Below are 18,890 nucleotides of genomic sequence, written 5' to 3' on the forward strand. Positions count from 1 at the left end.
CTACTATATGATTCACGCACGACCTTTCGGTCTCCGTGTTCTGAGGCCATATCTGCATATGCTAGGCTCGTCAAGTTTAACCTGAGTATTCTGCGTGTGCAAAAACTGGCTTGCACCCGTTGTAGATGGACGTAGAGCTTATCACAACCGATCATCACGTGGTGTCTGGGCACGGCAAACTTTGGCAACGGTGCATACTCAGGGAGAACACTTCTTGATAATTTAGTGTGAGATCATCTTATAATGCTACCGTCAATCAAAGCAAGATAAGATGCATAAAAAGATAAACATCACATGCAATCAATATAAGTGATATGATATGGCCATCATCATCTTGTGCTTGTGATCTCCATCTCCGAAGCACTGTCATGATCACCATCGTCACCGGCGCGACACCTTGATCTCCATCGTACCATCGTTGTCGTCTCGCCAATCTTATGCTTCCACGACTATCGCTACCGCTTAGTGATAAAGTAAAGCATTACATCGTGATTGCATTGCATACAATAAAGCGACAACCATATGGCTCCTGCCAGTTGCCGATAACTCGGTTACAAAACATGATCATCTCATACAATAAAATCAGCATCATGCCTTGACCATATCACATCACAACATGCCCTGCAAAAACAAGTTAGACGTCCTCTACTTTGTTGTTGCAAGTTTTACGTGGCTGCTACGGGCTTAAGCAAGAACCAATCTCACCTACGCATCAAAACCACAACGATAGTTTGTCAAATAGACTCTGTTTTAACCTTCGCAAGGACCGGGCGTAGCCACACTCGGTTCAACTAAAGTTGGAGAGAAAGTCGCCCGCAAGCCACCTATGTGCAAAGCACGTCGGGGAACCGGTCTCGCGTAAGCGTACGCGTAATGTTGGTCCGGGTCGTCTCGTCCAACAATACCGCTGAACCAAAGTATGACATGCTGGTAGGCAGTATGACTTATATCGCCCACAACACACTTGTGTTCTACTCGTGCAAATAACATCAAACCATAAAACCTAGGCTCGGATGCCACTGTTGGGGAACATAGCAATTTCAAAAAATTTCCTACGCACACGCAAGATCATGGTGATTCATAGCAACGAGAGGGGAGAGTGTTGTCTACGTACCAATGCAGACCGACTGCGGAAGCGATCACACAACGTAGAGGAAGTAGTCGTACGTTTTCCCGATCCGACCGATCCAAGCACCGTTACTCCGGTACCTCCGAGTTCTTAGCACACGTACAGCTCGATGACGATCCCCGGGATCCGATCCAGCAAAGCGTCGGGGAAGAGTTCCGTCAGCACGACAGCGTGGTGACGATCTTGATGTTCTACCGTCGCAGGGCTTCGCCTAAGCACTGCTCCAATATGATCGAGGTGGAATATGGTGGCAGGGGGCACCGCACACGGCTATGGAACAATCACGGGGATCAATTGTGTGTCTAGAGGTGCCCCCTGCCCCTGTATATAAACGAGCAAGGGGGAGAGGTGCGGCCAGCCTTGGGGCGCGCCAGGAGGAGTCCTACTCCTACCGGGAGTAGGACTCCCCCCCCCAATCCTAGTTGGAATAGGAATCCTCAAGTGGGGAGAGAGAGAAGGGGGGCCGGCCACCTCTCCTAGTCCTAATAGGACTAGGGGAGGGGGTGAGGCGCGCAGCCACCTTGGGCTGCCCCTTTCACCTTTCCACTAAAGCCCACTAAGGCCCATATGGTTCCCGGGGGGTTCCGGTAACCTCCCGGTACTCCGGTAAAATCCCGATTTCACCCGGAACACTTCTGATATCCAAACACAGGCTTCCAATATATCAATCTTTATGTCTCGACCATTTCGAGACTCCTCGTCATGTCCGTGATCACATCCGGGACTCCGAACAACCTTTTGGTACATCAAAATGCATAAACTCATAATAACTGTCATCGTAACGTTAAGCGTGCGGACCCTATGGTTCGAGAACAATGTAGACATGACCGAGACACATCTCCGGTCAATAACCAATAGCGGGACCTGGATGCCCATATTGGCTCCTACATATTCTATGAAGATCTTTATCGGTCAGACCGCATAACAACATACGTTGTTCCCTTTGTCATCGGTATGTTACTTGCCCGAGATTCGATCGTCGGTATCCAATACCTAGTTCAATCTCGTTACTAGCAAGTCTCTTTACTCGTTCCGTAATACATCATCCCGCAACTAACTCATTAGTTGCAATGCTTGCAAGGCTTATGTGATGTGCATTACCGAGAGGGCCCAGAGATACCTCTCCGACAATCGGAGTGACAAATCCTAATCTCGAAATACGCCAACCCAACATCTACCATTGGAGACACCTGTAGAGCTCCTTTATAATCACCCAGTTATGTTGTGACGTTTGGTAGCACACAAAGTGTTCCTCTGGCAAACGGGAGTTGCATAATCTCATAGTCATAGGAACATGTATAAGTCATGAAGAAAGCAATAGCAACATACTAAACGATCGGGTGCTAAGCTAATGGAATGGGTCATGTCAATCAGATCATTCAACTAATGATGTGACCTCGTTAATCAAATAACAACTCTTTGTTCATGGTTAGGAAACATAACCTTCTTTGATTAACGAGCTAGTCAAGTAGAGGCATACTAGTGACACTCTGTTTGTCTATGTATTCACACATGTATTATGTTTCCGGTTAATACAATTCTAGCATGAATAATAAACATTTATCATGATATAAGGAAATAAATAATAACTCTATTATTGCCTCTAGGGCATATTTCCTTCAGTATTTGTGGCAAAGCCACCGTTCAAAATTCCTTCATACTTGTCACTCTTGATTCATTGCATATCCCGGTACACCACCGGAGGCATCCATATAGAGTCATACTTTGTTTCAGAATCGAGTTGTAATCATTGAGTTGTAAATAAATAAAAGTGTGATGATCATCATTTAATATAGCATTGTCCCAAAAAAAGAGAAAGGCCAAATAAAAAAGGGCCCAAAAAAAGAGAATAAATAAAAAGGGGCAATGCTACTATCCTTTTACCACACTTGTGCTTCAAAGTAGCACCATGATCTTCATAGTAGAGTGTCTTTCATGTTATCACTTTCATATACTAGTGGGAATTTTACATTATAGAACTTGGCTTGTATATTCCAATTATGGGCCTCCACAAGTGCCCTAGGTCTTCGTGAGCAAGCAAGTTGGATGCACACCCACTAGTTTCTTTTGTTGAGCTTTCATACATTTATAGCTCTAGTGCATCCGTTGCATGGCAATCCCTACTCACTCACATTGATATCTATTTATGGGCATCTCCATAGCCCGTTGATACGCCTAGTTGATGTGATACTATCTTCCCCTCCTTTTTGTCTTCTCCACAACCACCATTCTATTCCACCTATAGTGCTATATCCATGGCTCATGCTCATGTATTGCGTGAATATTGAAAAAGTTAGAGTATGAAACAATTGCTTGGCTTGTCATCGGGGTTGTGCATGATTTAAATACTTTGTGTGGTGAAGATAGAGCATAGCCAAACTATATGATTTTGTAGGGATAACTTTCTTTGGCCATGTTATTTTGAGAAGACATAATTGCTTTGTTAGTATGCTTGAAGTATTATTATTTTTATGTCAATATAAACTTTTGTCTTGAATCTTTCGAATCTGAATATTCATATAACAATTAAGAAGATTTGCATTGAAATTAGGCCAAGTAGCACTCCGCATCAAAAATTCTCCTTTTATCATTTACCTACTCGAGGACGAGTAGGAATTAAGCTTGGGGATGCCTGATACGTCTCCAACGTATCTATAATTTTTGATTGCTCCATGCTACATTATCTACTATTTTGGACTATATTGGGCTTTATTTTCCACTTTTATATTATTTTTGGGACTAACCTATTAACCGGAGGCCCAGCCCAGAATTTTTGTTTTTTGCCTATTTTGGTGTTTCGGAGAAATAGAATATCAAACGAGGTCCAAACGGAATAAAACCTTCGGGAACGTGATTTTCTCATCGAACGTGATCCAGGAAACTTGGACCCTACGCCAAGGAACAAAAGAGGCGGTCACGAGGGTGGGCCCCCCTAGGGCGCGCCCCCTGCCTCGTGGGCCCCTCGGTGCTCCACCGACGTACTCCTTCCTCCTATATATACATACGTACCCCCAAATGATCAGAACAGGAGCCAAAAACCTAATTCCACCGCCGCAACTTTCTGTATACACGAGATCCCATCTTGGGGCCTGTTCCGGAGCTCCGCCGGAAGAGGTCCATCATCACGGAGGGCTTCTACATCATCATAGCCTCTCCGATGAAGTGTGAGTAGTTTACCTCAGACCTTCGGGTCCATAGTTAGTAGCTAGATGGCTTCTTCTCTCTCTTTGAATCTCAATACAAAGTTCTCCCCCTCTCTTGTGGAGATCTATTCGATGTAATCTTCTTTTTGCGGTGTGTTTGTTGAGACCGATGAATTGTGGGTTTATGATCAAGTCTATCTATGAATAATATTTGAATCTTCTCTGAATTCTTTTATGTATGATTGGTTATCTTTGCAAGTCTCTTCCAATTATCCGTTTGGTTTGGCCAACTAGATTGGTAGTTCTTGCCATGGGAGAAGTGCTTAGCTTTGGGTTCGATCTTGCGGTGTCCTTTCCCAGTGACAGAAGGGGCAGCAAGGCACGTATTGCATCGTTGCCATCAAGGATAACAAGATGGGGTTTATTTCATATTGCATGAATTTATCTCTCTACATCATGTCATCTTGCTTAAAGCGTTACTCTATTTTTAACTTAATACTCTAGATGCATGCTGGATAGCGGTCGATGAGTGGAGTAATAGTAGTAGATGGAGAATCGTTTCGGTCTACTTGTCACGGACGTGATGCCTATATACATGATCATGCCTAGATATTCTCATAACTATGCTCAATTCTGTCAATTGCTCAACAGTAATTTGTTCACCCACCGTAGAATACTTATGCTCTTGAGAGAAGCCACTAGTGAAACCTATGGCCCCCGGGTCTATTCTCATCATATCAATCTCCATCACTTTAATATTTCTTTGCTTTTTTACTTTGCTTTTAATTTTTACTTTGCATCTTTATACCAAAAATACCAAAAGTATTTTATCTATCAGATCTCACTCTCGTAAGTGACCGTGAAGGGATTGACAACCCCTAATCGCGTTGGTTGCGAGTAGATGTCGTTTTGTGCAGGTACGAGGGACTTGAGTGTGGCCTCCTACTAGATTGATACCTTGGTTCTCAAAAACTGAGGGAAATACTTACGCTACTCTGCTGCATCATCCCTTCCTCTTCGGGGAAAACCAACACAAGCTCAAGACGTAGCAGTCTCCAACGTATCTATAATTTTTGATTGCTCCATGCTATATTATCTACTGTTTTGGACATTATTGGGCTTTATTATCCACTTTTATATTATTTTTGGGACTAACCTATTAACCGGAGGCCCAGCTCAGAATTGCTGTTTTTTGCCTATTTCAAGGTTTCGAAGAAAAGGAATATCAAACGGAGTCCAAACGGAATGAAACCTTCGGGAACGTGATTTTCTCAACGAACAAGACCCAGGAGACTTGGACCCTACGTCAAGACACAAAAGAGGAGGCCACGAGGTAGGGGGCGCGCCTACCCCCCCCCCCCCAGGAGCGCCCTCCACCCTCGTGGGCCCCCTGTTGCTCCACCGACGTACTCCTTCCTCCTATATATATATACCTTCGTACCCCCAAACAATCAGATACGGAGCCAAAACCCTAATTCCACTGCCGCAACTTTCTGTATCCATGAGATCCCATCTTGGGGCCTGTTCCGGAGCTCCGCCGGAGGGGGTATCCTTCACGGAGGGCTTCTACATCAACACCATAGCCCCTCCGATGAAGTGTGAGTAGTTTACCTCAGACCTACGGGTCCATAGTTAGTAGCTAGATGGCCTCTTCTCTCTTTTTGGATCTCAATGCAATGTTTTCCCCCTCTCTTGTGGAGATCTATTCAATGTAATCTTCTTTTTGCGGTGTGTTTGTTGAGACCGATGAATTGTGGGTTTATGATCAAGTCTATCTATGAACAATATTTGAATCTTCTCTGAATTCTTTTATGTATGATTGGTTATCTTTGCAAGTCTCGTCGAATTATCAGTTTGGTTTGGCCTACTAGATTGATCTTTCTTGCAATGGGAGAAGTGCTTAGCTTTGTGTTCAATCTTGCGGTGTCCTTTCCCAGTGACAGTAGGGGCAGCAAGGCACGTATTGTATTGTTGCCATCGAGGATAACAAGATGGGATTTTCATCATATTGCATGAGTTTATCCCTCTACATCATGTCATCTTGCTTAAGGCGTTACTCTGTTTTCATTAACTTAATACTCTAGATGCATGCTGGATAGCGATGGATGAGTGGAGTAATAGTAGTAGATGCAGGAAGGAGTCGGTCTACTTGTCTCGGACATGATGCCTATATACATGATCATACCTAGATATTCTCATAACTATGCTCAATTCTGTCAATTGCTCAACAGTAATTTGTTCACCCACCGTAGAATACTTATGCTCTCGAGAGAAGCCACTAGTGAAACCTATGGCCCCCGGGTCTATCTTCATCATATTAATCTACCAATACTTAGTTATTTCCTTTTGCTTTTACTTTTCTTTATTTTACTTTGCATCTTTATCATAAAAATACCAAAAATATTATCTTATCATATTTATCAGATCTCACTCTCGTAAGTGGCCATGTAGGGATTGACAACCCCTTATCGCATTGGTTGCGAGGATTTATTTGTTTTGTGCAGGTACGAGGGACTCGCGCGTAGCCTCCTACTAGATTGATACCTTGGTTCTGAAAAATTGAGGGACATACTTACGCTACTTTGCTGCATCATCCCTTCCTCTTCGGGGAAAACCAACGCAGTGCTCAAGAGGTAGCAAGAAGGATTTCTGGCGCCGTTGCCGGGGAGGTCTACGCAAAAGTCAATATACCAAGTACCCATCACATACCCTTATCTCCCGCATTACATTATTTTCCATTTGCCTCTCATTTTCCTATCCCCCACTTCACCCTTGCCGTTTTATTCGCCCTCTCTCTCTCTATCCTCCTTCTCTTTCCCGTTTGCCTCTTTTTGCCCGCTTGTTTTTTTGTTTGCTTGTGTGTTAGTTTGCTTTCTTATCATGATGGCTCTACCTAAATTTGGTTACCTTCACCTTAAAAGGTTAGAAGAGATCGAAAGCAATGTCGGGAGTTTTATAGTTTTGCAATTTGAACATAATAGTTTCTTCAGAAACGAGCTTAAGGAACAGAAAAGTTTTATGAGTTTTATGAATAAAGAGCTTGATGATTTGTCTAAAGAATTCGATGGTCTAAGATCCCAAATTGCTCATCTTGAGAAATTGACTACTAAAATTTCGGATGGGCGGGCTACCTTAGTTAATAGGATGGCCGCTAAACCGGATTGCTATGAAAATAAAGATGAAGATCTAAAAGTTATTGATGTGTCCCCTATTAAATATTTTTTTTGCAATATGAATCTTGATAATGATGGGACTGAATATGATCCACCTTTACCTAGAAGGCGTTCCAAGAATTCGGAGTTTTTAGATCTTGATGCTAAAATTGATAAAGGTGGGATTGAAGAAATTAAAACCCTAGATGTTGCTAAACCCACTATTTTGGATTTCAAGGAATTTAATTGTGAAAAATTCTCTTTGATTGATTGTATTTCCTTGTTGCAATCCGTGCTAAATTCGCCTCACGCTTATTGTCAAAATAAAGCATTCACTAAACATATCGTTGATGCCTTGATGCAATCTTATGAAGAAAAACTTGAATTGGAAGTTTCGATCCCTAGAAAACTTTATGATGAGTGGGAACCAACTATTAAAATTAAAATTAAAGATCATGAATGCTATGCTTTATGTGATTTGGGTGCTAGTGTTTCCACGATTCCAAAGACTTTGTGTGATTTGTTAGATTTCCGTGATTTTGATGATTGCTCCCTAAACTTGCACCTTGCGGATTCCACTATTAAGAAACCTATGGGAAGAATTAATGATGTTCTTATTGTTGCAAATAGGAATTATGTGCCCGTAGATTTTATTGTTCTTGACATAGATTGCAATCCTTCATGTCCTATTATTCTTGGTAGACCTTTCCTTAGAACGATTGGTGCAATTATTAATATGAAGGAAGGAAATATTAGGTTCCAATTTCCGTTAAGGAAAGGCATGGAACACTTTACTAGAAAGAAAATTAAATTACCTTATGAATCTATTATGAGAGCCACTTATGGATTGCCTACCAAAGATGGCAATACCTAGATCTATCCTTGCTTGTTATGCCTAGCTAGGGGCGTTAAACGATAGCGCTTGCTGGGAGGCAACCCAAATTTATTTTTAGTCCTTGATTTTTGCTCCTGTTTAGTAATAAATAATTTATCTAGCCTATTTTTTGGTTGTGTTTTTTGTGTTTAATTAGTGTTTGTGCCAAGTAGAACCGTTGGGAAGACTTGGGGAAAGTCTTGTTAAACTTGCTATAAAAAACAGAAACCTTAGCGCTCACGAGAACTGCTGTAATTTTTATTTGTAAAGTGATATTTAGTTAATTGTTTTTTCAGATGATTAATAGATAAATTCCTCAAGTCCAGAAATTTATTTTAGAATTTTTGGGGTTCCAGATCTTGCGCTAGCTACAGATTATTACAGATTGTTCTGTTTTTGACAGATTCTGTTTTTCGTGTGTTGTTTGCTTATTTTGATGAATCTATGGCTAGTAAAATAGTTTATAAACCATAGAGAAGTTGGAATACGGTAGGTTTAACACCAATATAAATAAAGAATGAGTTCATTACAGTACCTTGAAGTGGTCTTTTGTTTTCTTTCGCTAACGGAGCTCACGAGATTTTCTACTTTGAGTTTTGTGTTGTGAAGTCTTCAAGTTTTGGGTAAAGATTTGATGGATTAGGGAACAAGGAGCGGCAAGAGCCTAAGCTTTGGGATGCCCATGGCACCCACAAGATAATCTAAGGACACCTAAAAGCCAAAGCTTGGGGATGCCCCGGAAGGCATCCCCTCTTTCGTCTACTTCTATCGGTAACTTTACTTGGAGCTATATTTTTATTCACCACATGATATGTGTTTTGCTTGGAGCATCTTGTATGATTTGAGTCTTTGCTTTTTAGTTTACCACAATCATCCTTGTTGTACACACCTTTTGAGAGAGCCATACATGATTTGGAATTTGTTAGAATACTCTATGTGCTTCGCTTATATCTTTTGAGTTATATAGTTTTGCTGTAGTACTTCACTTATATCTTTTAGAGCACGGTGGTGGATTTGTTTTACAGAAACTATTGATCTCTCATGCTTCACTTAAATTATTTTGAGAATCTTAAATATCATGGTAATTTTCTTAAAATCCTAATATGCTAGGTATTCAAGATTAGTAAAATTTTCTTATGAGTGTTTTGAATACTAAGAGAAGTTGGATGCTTGATGATTGTTTTGAGATATGGAGGTAATAATATGAAAGTCGTGCTAGTTGAGTAGTTGTGAAATTGAGAAATACTTGTGTTGAAGTTTGCAAGTCCCGTAGCATGCACGTATGGTAAACGTTATGTAACAAATTTGAAACATGAGGTGTTATTTGATTGTCTTCCTTATGAGTGGCGGTCGGGGACGAGCGATGGTCTTTTCCTACCAATTTATCCCCCTAGGAGCATGCGCGTAGTGCCGAGGTTTTTGATGACTTGTAGATTTTTGCAATAAGTATGTGAGTTCTTTATGACTAATGTTGAGTCCATGGATTATACGCACTCTCACCCTTCCATCCTTGCTAGCCTCTTTGCTACCATGCATTGCCCTTTCTCACATTGAGAGTTGGCGCAAACTTCGCCGGTGCATCCAAACCCCGTGATATGATACGCTCTTTCACACATAAACCTCCTTATATCTTCCTCAAAACAGCCACCATACCTACCTATTATGGCATTTCCATAGCCATTCCGAGATATATTGCCATGCAACTTTCCACCATTCCGTTTATCATGACACATTCATCATTGTCATATTGCTTAGCATGATCATGTAGTTGACATAGTATTTGTGGCAAAGCCACCGTTCATAATTCTTTCATACATGTCACTCTTGGTCCATTGCATATCCCGGTACATCGCCGGAGGCATTCATATAGAGTCATCTTTTGTTCTAGTATCGAGTTGTAATCATTGAGTTGTAAAAAATAGAAGTGTGATGATCATCATTTTCTAGAGCATTGTCCCAAGTGAGGAATTATAAAAAATGAGAGAAAAAGAGAGAAGGGACAATGTTACTATCCTTTGCCACACTTGTGCTTCAAAGTAGCACCGTAATCTTCATGATAGAGAGTCTCTTGTTTTGTCATTTTCATATACTAGTGGGAATTTTTCATTATAGAACTTGGCTTGTATATTCCAACAATGGGCCTCCTCAAGTATCCTAGGTCTTCGTGAGCAAGCAAGTTGGATGCACACCCACTTAGTTTTTTTTGTTGAGCTTTCATACATTTATAGCTCTAGTGCATCCGTTGCATGGCAATCCCTACTCCTTGCATTAACATCAATCGATGGGCATCTCCATAGCCCATTGATTAGCCTCGTTGATGTGAGACTTTCTCCTTTTTTGTCTTCTCCACATAACCCCTCTCATTATATTCTATTCCACCCATAGTGCTATGTCCATGGCTCGCGCTCATATATTGCGTGAAAGTTTATAGGTTTGAGATTACTAAAGTATGAACAATTGCTTGGCTTGTCATCGGGGTTGTGCATGATGAGAGCATTCTCGTGGGACGAAAATGAAACATGACTAAACTATATGATTTTGTAGGGATGAACTTTCTTTGGCCATGCTATTTTGAGAAGACATAATTGCTTAGTTAGTATGCTTGAAGTATTATTATTTTTATGTCAATATGAACTTTTGTCTTGAATCTTTAGGATCTAAATATTCATGCCACAATTAAGAAGAATTACATCAAAATTATGCCAAGTAGCACTCCGCATCAAAAATTCTGTTTTTATCATTTACCTACTCGAGGACGAGCAGGAATTAAGCTTGGGGATGCTTGATACCTCTCCAATGTATCTATAATTTTTTAATGCTCCATGCTATATTATCTACTGTTTTGGACATTATTGACCTTTATTATCCACTTCTATATTATTTTTGGGACTAACCTATTAACCGGAGGCCCAGCCCAGAATTGTTGTTTTTTGCCTATTTCAGGGTTTCGAAGAAAAGGAATATCAAACGGAGTCCAAACGGGATGAAACCTTCGGGAACGTGATTTTCTCAACAAACAAGACCTAGGAGACTTGGAACCTACTTCAAGACACAAAAGAGGAGGCCACGAGGTAGGGGGCGCGCCTACCCCCCCAAGCGCGCCCTCCACCCTCGTGGGGCCCCTGTTGCTCCACCGACGTACTCCTTCCTCCTATATATACCTACATACCCCCAAATGATCAGATACAGAGCCAAAAGCCTAATTCCACTGCCACAACTTTCTGTATCCACGAGATCCCATCTTGGCGCCTGTTCCGGAGCTCCGACGGAGGGGGTATCCATCACGGAGGGCTTCTACATCAACACCATAGCCCCTCCGATGAAGTGTGAGTAGTTTACCTCAGACCTACGGGTCCATAGTTAGTAGCTAGATGGCTTATTCTCTCTTTTTGGATCTCAATACAATGTTCTCCCCCTCTCTTGTGGAGATCTATTCGATGTAATCTTCTTTTGCGGTGTGTTTGTTGAGACCGATGAATTGTGGGTTTGTGATCAAGACTATCTATGAACAATATTTGAATCTTCTCTGAATTCTTTTATGTATTATTGGTTATCTTTGCAAGTCTCTTCGAATTATCAGTTTGGTTTGGCCTACTAGATTGATCTTTCTTGCAATGGGAGAAGTGCTTAGCTTTGGGTTCAATCTTGCGGTGTCCTTTCCCAGTGACAGTAGGGGCAGCAAGGCACGTATTGTATTGTTGCCATCGAGGATAACAAGATGGGGTTTTCATCATATTGCATGAGTTTATCCCTCTACATCATGTCATCTTGCTTAAGGCGTTACTCTGTTTTCATTAACTTAAAACTTTAGTTGCATGCTGGATAGCGGTCGATGAGTGGAGTAATAGTAGTAGATGCAGGCAGGAGTCGGTCTAGTTGTCTCGGACGTGATGCCTATATACATAATCATACCTAGATATTCTCATAACTATGCTCAATTCTGTCAATTGCTCAACAGTAATTTGTTCACCCATCGTCGAATACTTATGCTCTCGAGAGAAGCCACTAGTGAAACCTATGGCCCCCGGGTCTATCTTCATCATATTAATCTAGCAATACTTAGTTATTTCCTTTTGCTTTTATTTTACTTTGATCTTTATCATAAAAATACCAAAAATATTATCTTATCATATCTATCAGATCTCACTCTCGTAGGTGGACGTGTAGGGATTGGCAACCCCTTATCGCGTTGGTTGCGAGGATTTGATTGTTTTGTGCAGGTACGAGGGACTCGCCCGTAGCCTCCTACTGGATTGATACCTTGGTTCTCAAAAACTGAGGGAAATACTTATGCTACTTTGCTGCATCATCCCTTCCTCTTCGGGGAAAACCAACGCAGTGCTCAAGAGGTACCAGGAGTCCTACTTGGACTCCTAGTCCAACTAGGATTCGCCCCCCCCCCCTTTTCCTTTCTTCCACCGGAGGGAAAGGAAGGAGGGCAGAAGGAGAAGGAAGGAGGGGGTCGCGCCCCCACCCCTTGTCCAATTCGGTTTGGGCAGGGGGAGGCCTGCGCCACCTAGTGGCCCTTCTTCCCTCTCTCCACTAAAGCCCACTAAGGTCCATTAACTTCCCCGGGAGTTCCGGTAACCTCCCGGTACTCCGGAAAAATGACCAAACTTCTCGGAACCATTCCGATGTCCAAATGCAACCTTCCAATATATGAATCTTTACCTCTCGACCATTTTGAGACTCCTCGTCACGTCCGTGATCTCATCCGGGACTCCGAACAAACTTCGGTCATCAAATCACATAACTCATAATACAAATCGTCATCGAACGTTAAGCGTGCGGACCCTACGGGTTCGAGAACTATGTAGACATGACCGAGACACATCTCCGGTCAATAACCAATAGAGGAACCTGGATGCTCATATTGGCTCCTACATATTCTACAAAGATCTTTATCGGTCAAACCACATAACAACATACGTTATTCCCTTTGTCATCGGTATGTTACTTGCCCGAGATTCGATCGTTGGTATCATCATACATATTTCAATATCATTACCGGCAAGTCTCTTTACTCGTTCTGTAATGCATCATCTTATAACTAACTCTTTAGTAACATTGCTTGCAAGGCTTATAGTGATGTGCATTACCGAGAGGGCCCAGAGATACGTCTCCGATATGCAGAATGACAAATCCTAATCTTGATCTATGCCAACCCAACAAACACCTTCGGAGACACCTGTAGAGCATCTTTATAATCACCCAGTTACGTTGTGATGCTTGATTGCACACAAGGTGTTCCTCCGGTATTTGGGAGTTGCATAATCTCATTGTCAAAGGAATATGTATAAGTCATGAAGAAAGCAATAGCAATAAAACTTAACAATCATTATGCTAAGCTAATGGATGGGTCTTGTCCATCACATCATTCTCCTAATGATGTGATCCCGTTCATCAAATGACAACACATGTCTATGGTCAGGAAAAACTAACCATCTTTGATTAATGAGCTAGTCAAGTAGAGGCATACTAGGGACACTTTGTTTTGTACATGTATCCACACATGCATCAAGTTTCTGGTTAATACAATTCTAGCATGAATAATAAACATTTATCATGATATAAGTAAATATAAATAACAACTTTATTATTTCCTCTAGGGCATATATCCTTCAGCCTGCACCTGGACTAGGCCCGATAAAATACAATATGAAACATTGATTTGTGGAGGTACGGAGTTGCACTATGTGGCTAGTTGGTGCACGAAGCTAGGAGTGTATATTGTGTGGCTAGATGGTACACAGTAGCAAATAAGAAAGAACAACAGCGTAGTGAATCATGGATCGTCGATTTTCTGAGTGGTTTGCTTCTAGTCTTCATGCCTTGTCATAATTTTCTTTGTTGGAAGATCGAATGACTATTTATGTGAGTGGTAACTTGGGTTGTAGGCTTTTCAGACATCTCTTTTACTTGGATCTCCATTTCTTCAATCCACATATGTTGGTTTTCTTTGTATCAAAGGCAATGGTGGTGTATTGTACTGTTGTTCTTCTTCCTCTGCCATTATTTATTTCCCATGGAAAATTGATAGGTTATAAACAGAACACATGGTGAATGTACCCTTGAAAATATAAGGCACCTTCAAGAAATATAATAAATTTGATAATACTTCTTGTGGGCAAAATATCACATAAAATTTATAAAATATCAAGGTTATTGAGTTCAATATTACATTGTTTCATACCACCAGTAAGTATTCCGTCAATGATCCATGAATTCAGTTCATATTTGTGGCCTAAGATTACCTCCTCTAGTTGAGCACGTGAATATTGCAGAATTCACTATTGAATTGGATTTTCATCCAAAAGTCATTTTACTAAACATAGCCATACAAATCTAGGACTTGACACTTTGGTGTTAAGGACAAGGATAAGTATTTGAATGTAATCCTCTATATCTAAATATAAGAAATTTTAGCATTTGATCAAAGATCTCTTTTATTCTCAGTGGAAAAGATGAGAAAAAAAATCATATGAGCAGTAAGAATTTCCTTCAAATGTGCAAGAGAAGTTTACCTATGCAAGGGGTGCCATTGCTGCAACTTCAGATAGGGCAACAGTGTTAGTGTGGTGCACAACCTGAGAAAGTGTTATGGGGACTCGAAATCCAGATGCAGGTCAATGATCCCAACAAAAGGCGATCCAACAAGCCTTGAACAAAGAGCTAAACAGAAAGTTCACAAAAAATGCAAGGTAAAGTTTAGGAAAAAGTATTTAGAAGATCACTCCGATGTGCTTTTGGGACCAACGGAATGGGCATAGCAAGGCATATTTCTATGAAAGCATGGTGGACCTCGTTCTGGAAGATGGCGACGCGGAATGGACTATTTTTTGGCATCGCTCGCTCGGGCTTGCAGATAGAAGGATGAAAGACGAATAGTATAATGTAAGAAAGAAAGAAATATGTACCCAAATGTATAGAAAAAATGCCAATAGGTATATGCCGGGCTGCAGATTTTTTTTCTTGTTATACATTACATAGCTAGATTGCATACACCCCGATAAAGAGTAGTACTTCCAAAGAAAACATAGAATGGACAAGAAGAAATTTTCAGAATTAATAACCAAGAAAAATAGAAATGTTAAGCAACCTCCCGGGGTATCCATTTATATGTGTTGTGCATTTTCAGTATCTGGGTTGAGAGTATTGAATAAGCCTCTTGCTTCTTCTGTTCTCCCTACTGTAAGGTCCACTGAAAACATGAGAACCACTTGCAGGAGTCATACTTAGAAGCATTAAATCTTAGTTGCAAAGTTGACATCCAATTCAATGTGCAAGAAAGAGTTCAAAAGTTTGAAAGCATAACATATCGATGAATTTGGAAGAAGACTTCCAAGTAATCTGCTTCCTTTCCTGACAAACACAACGTACATGGGAAGATTTATGCCGATTTGATTGGAACAACATGAACATGGGAACAGTAAGAAATATGAGTACCTTATAATTTTCTTTTGATGGTCAGACCCAAGTGGCCTAGTAGCTTCTAAAATCGAATTGGTGATTTCACTTGGAGAGCATGCGGAGGTGAATCTTTTCTCTCTTCTATGTTCCTGCCAAAAATTTGTAGAGATTAACATATTGCAATGAGTTGTAGCCTCTAAAAACTTTCCATAATTCCATTTTTCAATTTTTCAAGTGAAAACCGACATAAGCTAATTATAGGGAGGTAAAAAAACAAAGCAAGGTACATTGACAATAAGCATATTATAGAGATCAAATGAACAATAGCATGAAGTTTGAGTCGTGTTACTTATATCCCCCTCAATACTCTTACACAGCCACACCCTTCTACAGGATATGTTGTTGTGAAAGTATCAACTGTGCAACGATATGGGGAATCATGCTACACATATATCAATCAGTCCAGAGCCCAAGCAAGCACGCTGTAGGCTCATGGCGGAATCATATAATTATGCAAATGACATGTTATGTATATAACATGACACGTAAAGTATTTTCTAGAAATAATGCCATGCACCTTACATCAATTTGCCACAATTCTTAATTAATGATCAGTGCATAATTGTTAGCTCATATGTAGTTGATTATGTTTTCCTCTCAGATATATATGGATCATGTTCCAAAACAATTTTCGTCTAAACTAAAAAGATATACCAAATCATAGTTCTCATCCCAAAAATAGTTTACATCAAAATTAATTCCAATCCATTTATACTTATTCTAGGGTAATACACTTAACTCATCATCAACATAATTGTTCATGACGGTAGTCCCTAGGTACTGATAGGAATGAATTCAAAAAGGGAACCACGGTGTAACCTAGAAATTGACACAGTACCACCATAATTTTCAACACTTGTAGGCTGCCCATAATGGGAGTATGATAGGTAGTATCATGCATGCCAACTAGACAATTTTGATGATGTGACATAGAATTAAATGAGGAAAGAGAGGATTGAGTATCATATCATGATACTGTATCATATTAATTGATGTGACACTCTATGTCATGCATGGCAATAAATAAAGTCATCTGTGATACCGACATATGATGCTATGCACTAGGGTGTAGTATCATACAATAGTATCATATGCATGATATTAGTATATGATACTCCCCACTACCACCAGGTTAGCTCTGCATAGCCCCAAGCACATCCAATGCTTTAATGACTCTGTATATTCAATGTGCACAAAAAGGAACAAAAATGAGGTCGTAAATTCAATCAGGCGCAAGCACACTTGCTTGTAAATTAATATCTTCTAGTTTGATTTTCTCAACTATACATTGTATTTGTTGCACTTTTTATTTCTCGAGTTATTTAATTAGCCGAAACACATTGGTTTATGCATAAGTTATTGCTCTTAGTCAATATTGGTCCACTTGCTCATATAATCCAGGACACACGTGAGCATTGTGATTCGGGAGTACAAACATATTGCTTCCTCCATTCCAATGAATAAGGCGTGCGTGCCTCTCAAAATCCAACTTTGGTCGTAAATTAGATCAATAAAAAAATTATGACTTAAAAGTTATATCATTAAAAACTTCTTTTCAATATGAGTTCAGTGGCATAATTTTTATCACATACAATCCACATTTGGTTGGTCTAATTTATGGTCAAAGATGAATTTGGGATACGTGCATGCCTTATTCGTTGGAATGGAGGGAGCATGTGTTGTATGTCGAAATATTATATAAGGGGGCACCTTAATTTTCCAAGTTGGAGGTGCCCCTTTATGTCGAAAATTAAGGTGCCCCCTTCCAAACACAATTTCGAACTATATAAGAAATCCCCCCAAAGTTGATCAACCTGTAAAATGACTTGACATAATTTGTACCAGAAGGCTCAAGCATCCAAATAGGGATATCCTTAGCAGAACCTTTCATTATTTGTAAATAAGAAGAAATATTATTTCATTTATTTGCTAATGTTTTGAAAAAGGTGTGCACTTTTGAAGTGTCGACAATGCTAGAGTAAGGGCGGATGAAAACAATGGAGGCGAAGGGGAAGGCAAGATGGGGAGAAAGATGATGCGTTGTCTTCTATCAGAGAGGGTCGTTAACGAGACATAACAATTGATGTGGTGGAAAGTAGAAGATATAATTAATATTTGTCGCAATATGAGTAGTACTCCCTCCGTCCCATAATATAAGAACGTTTTTGACACTAGTGTAGTGTTAAAAACGTTCTTATATTTTGGGACAGAGGGAGTAGAAAAGATGGTATGCTCATTTTTTTTCCTGAATTAGAATAATTGTTTGAACGGAATTGTTGTGCATACGATCTTTTTCGTATGACAGGCATTCGATGCTTCCATCTCAGCAGTGGATATTATTGATTGACGTTCTTGATTTGCACCATCGGACGAGTGTCGGATGAAAAACATCGAACGTGTAGCAGCACTCTTGTTTAAGTCAATGGTTTTTTTATTTCATGACAATGCACAGACATTCAACTAGTAAACTTAAGTGTTGAGTGATGACGGCTGAGTTGTGTTTGCATTTAAAGCTAGCTTACTGCAAGTGTGGATATAGTGGTATTGCTGATAGGTTGGAACGAGTTTGAGGTGTTGAAATCACTCTAGTTACTAAGCTCCCGTGAAATAGCGAGCTCTCAGCGCTCTGGGCCGTGAAATCGTTGTTGTCCCGCATGTCAGTTGGTGACCATTGCTGTTTTTTTCGCGTGGGCTTACCGGCTGGTCTTCGTGTCGTCTGCTTCTTCGTTTTTTTCTTTGTTGCATGTCGTTGTTACCGTTGGTACAAAAGAGTTCTGCTATGCACACGATAGAAATCAGACGATTAACAGACGATGATTAAATCAGGCCGGACATGCGAATGATTGAAAGAGCACCAGCCCCTAGATTTACATGTCGTGCAGACGTCGGGCAAAAGTATCGGATACAAAACGAGGGAAGTGGATGCATGTCCAGCTGTTGTCTCGAACCGTCCCCGGTAGATATTGCGCAAAAAAGGCGAAAAATTACCCCTCAGTTCTCCGCCTGGTTCTCCTCCTATCTCATACGCAGCGGGGACGCCCCAATTCCTCCGCGGGTCAGTGCAACAACGCCAACTGCAGCGATCGGAAAGCTCTCTCCCTCCATAGCCACGTCTGGTTCGT

This window comes from Triticum urartu, chromosome 2A (genome assembly GCF_056163025.1).
Source record: "Triticum urartu cultivar PI428250 chromosome 2A, HENAU_Tu73, whole genome shotgun sequence".
Lineage (NCBI taxonomy): Eukaryota > Viridiplantae > Streptophyta > Magnoliopsida > Poales > Poaceae > Triticum > Triticum urartu.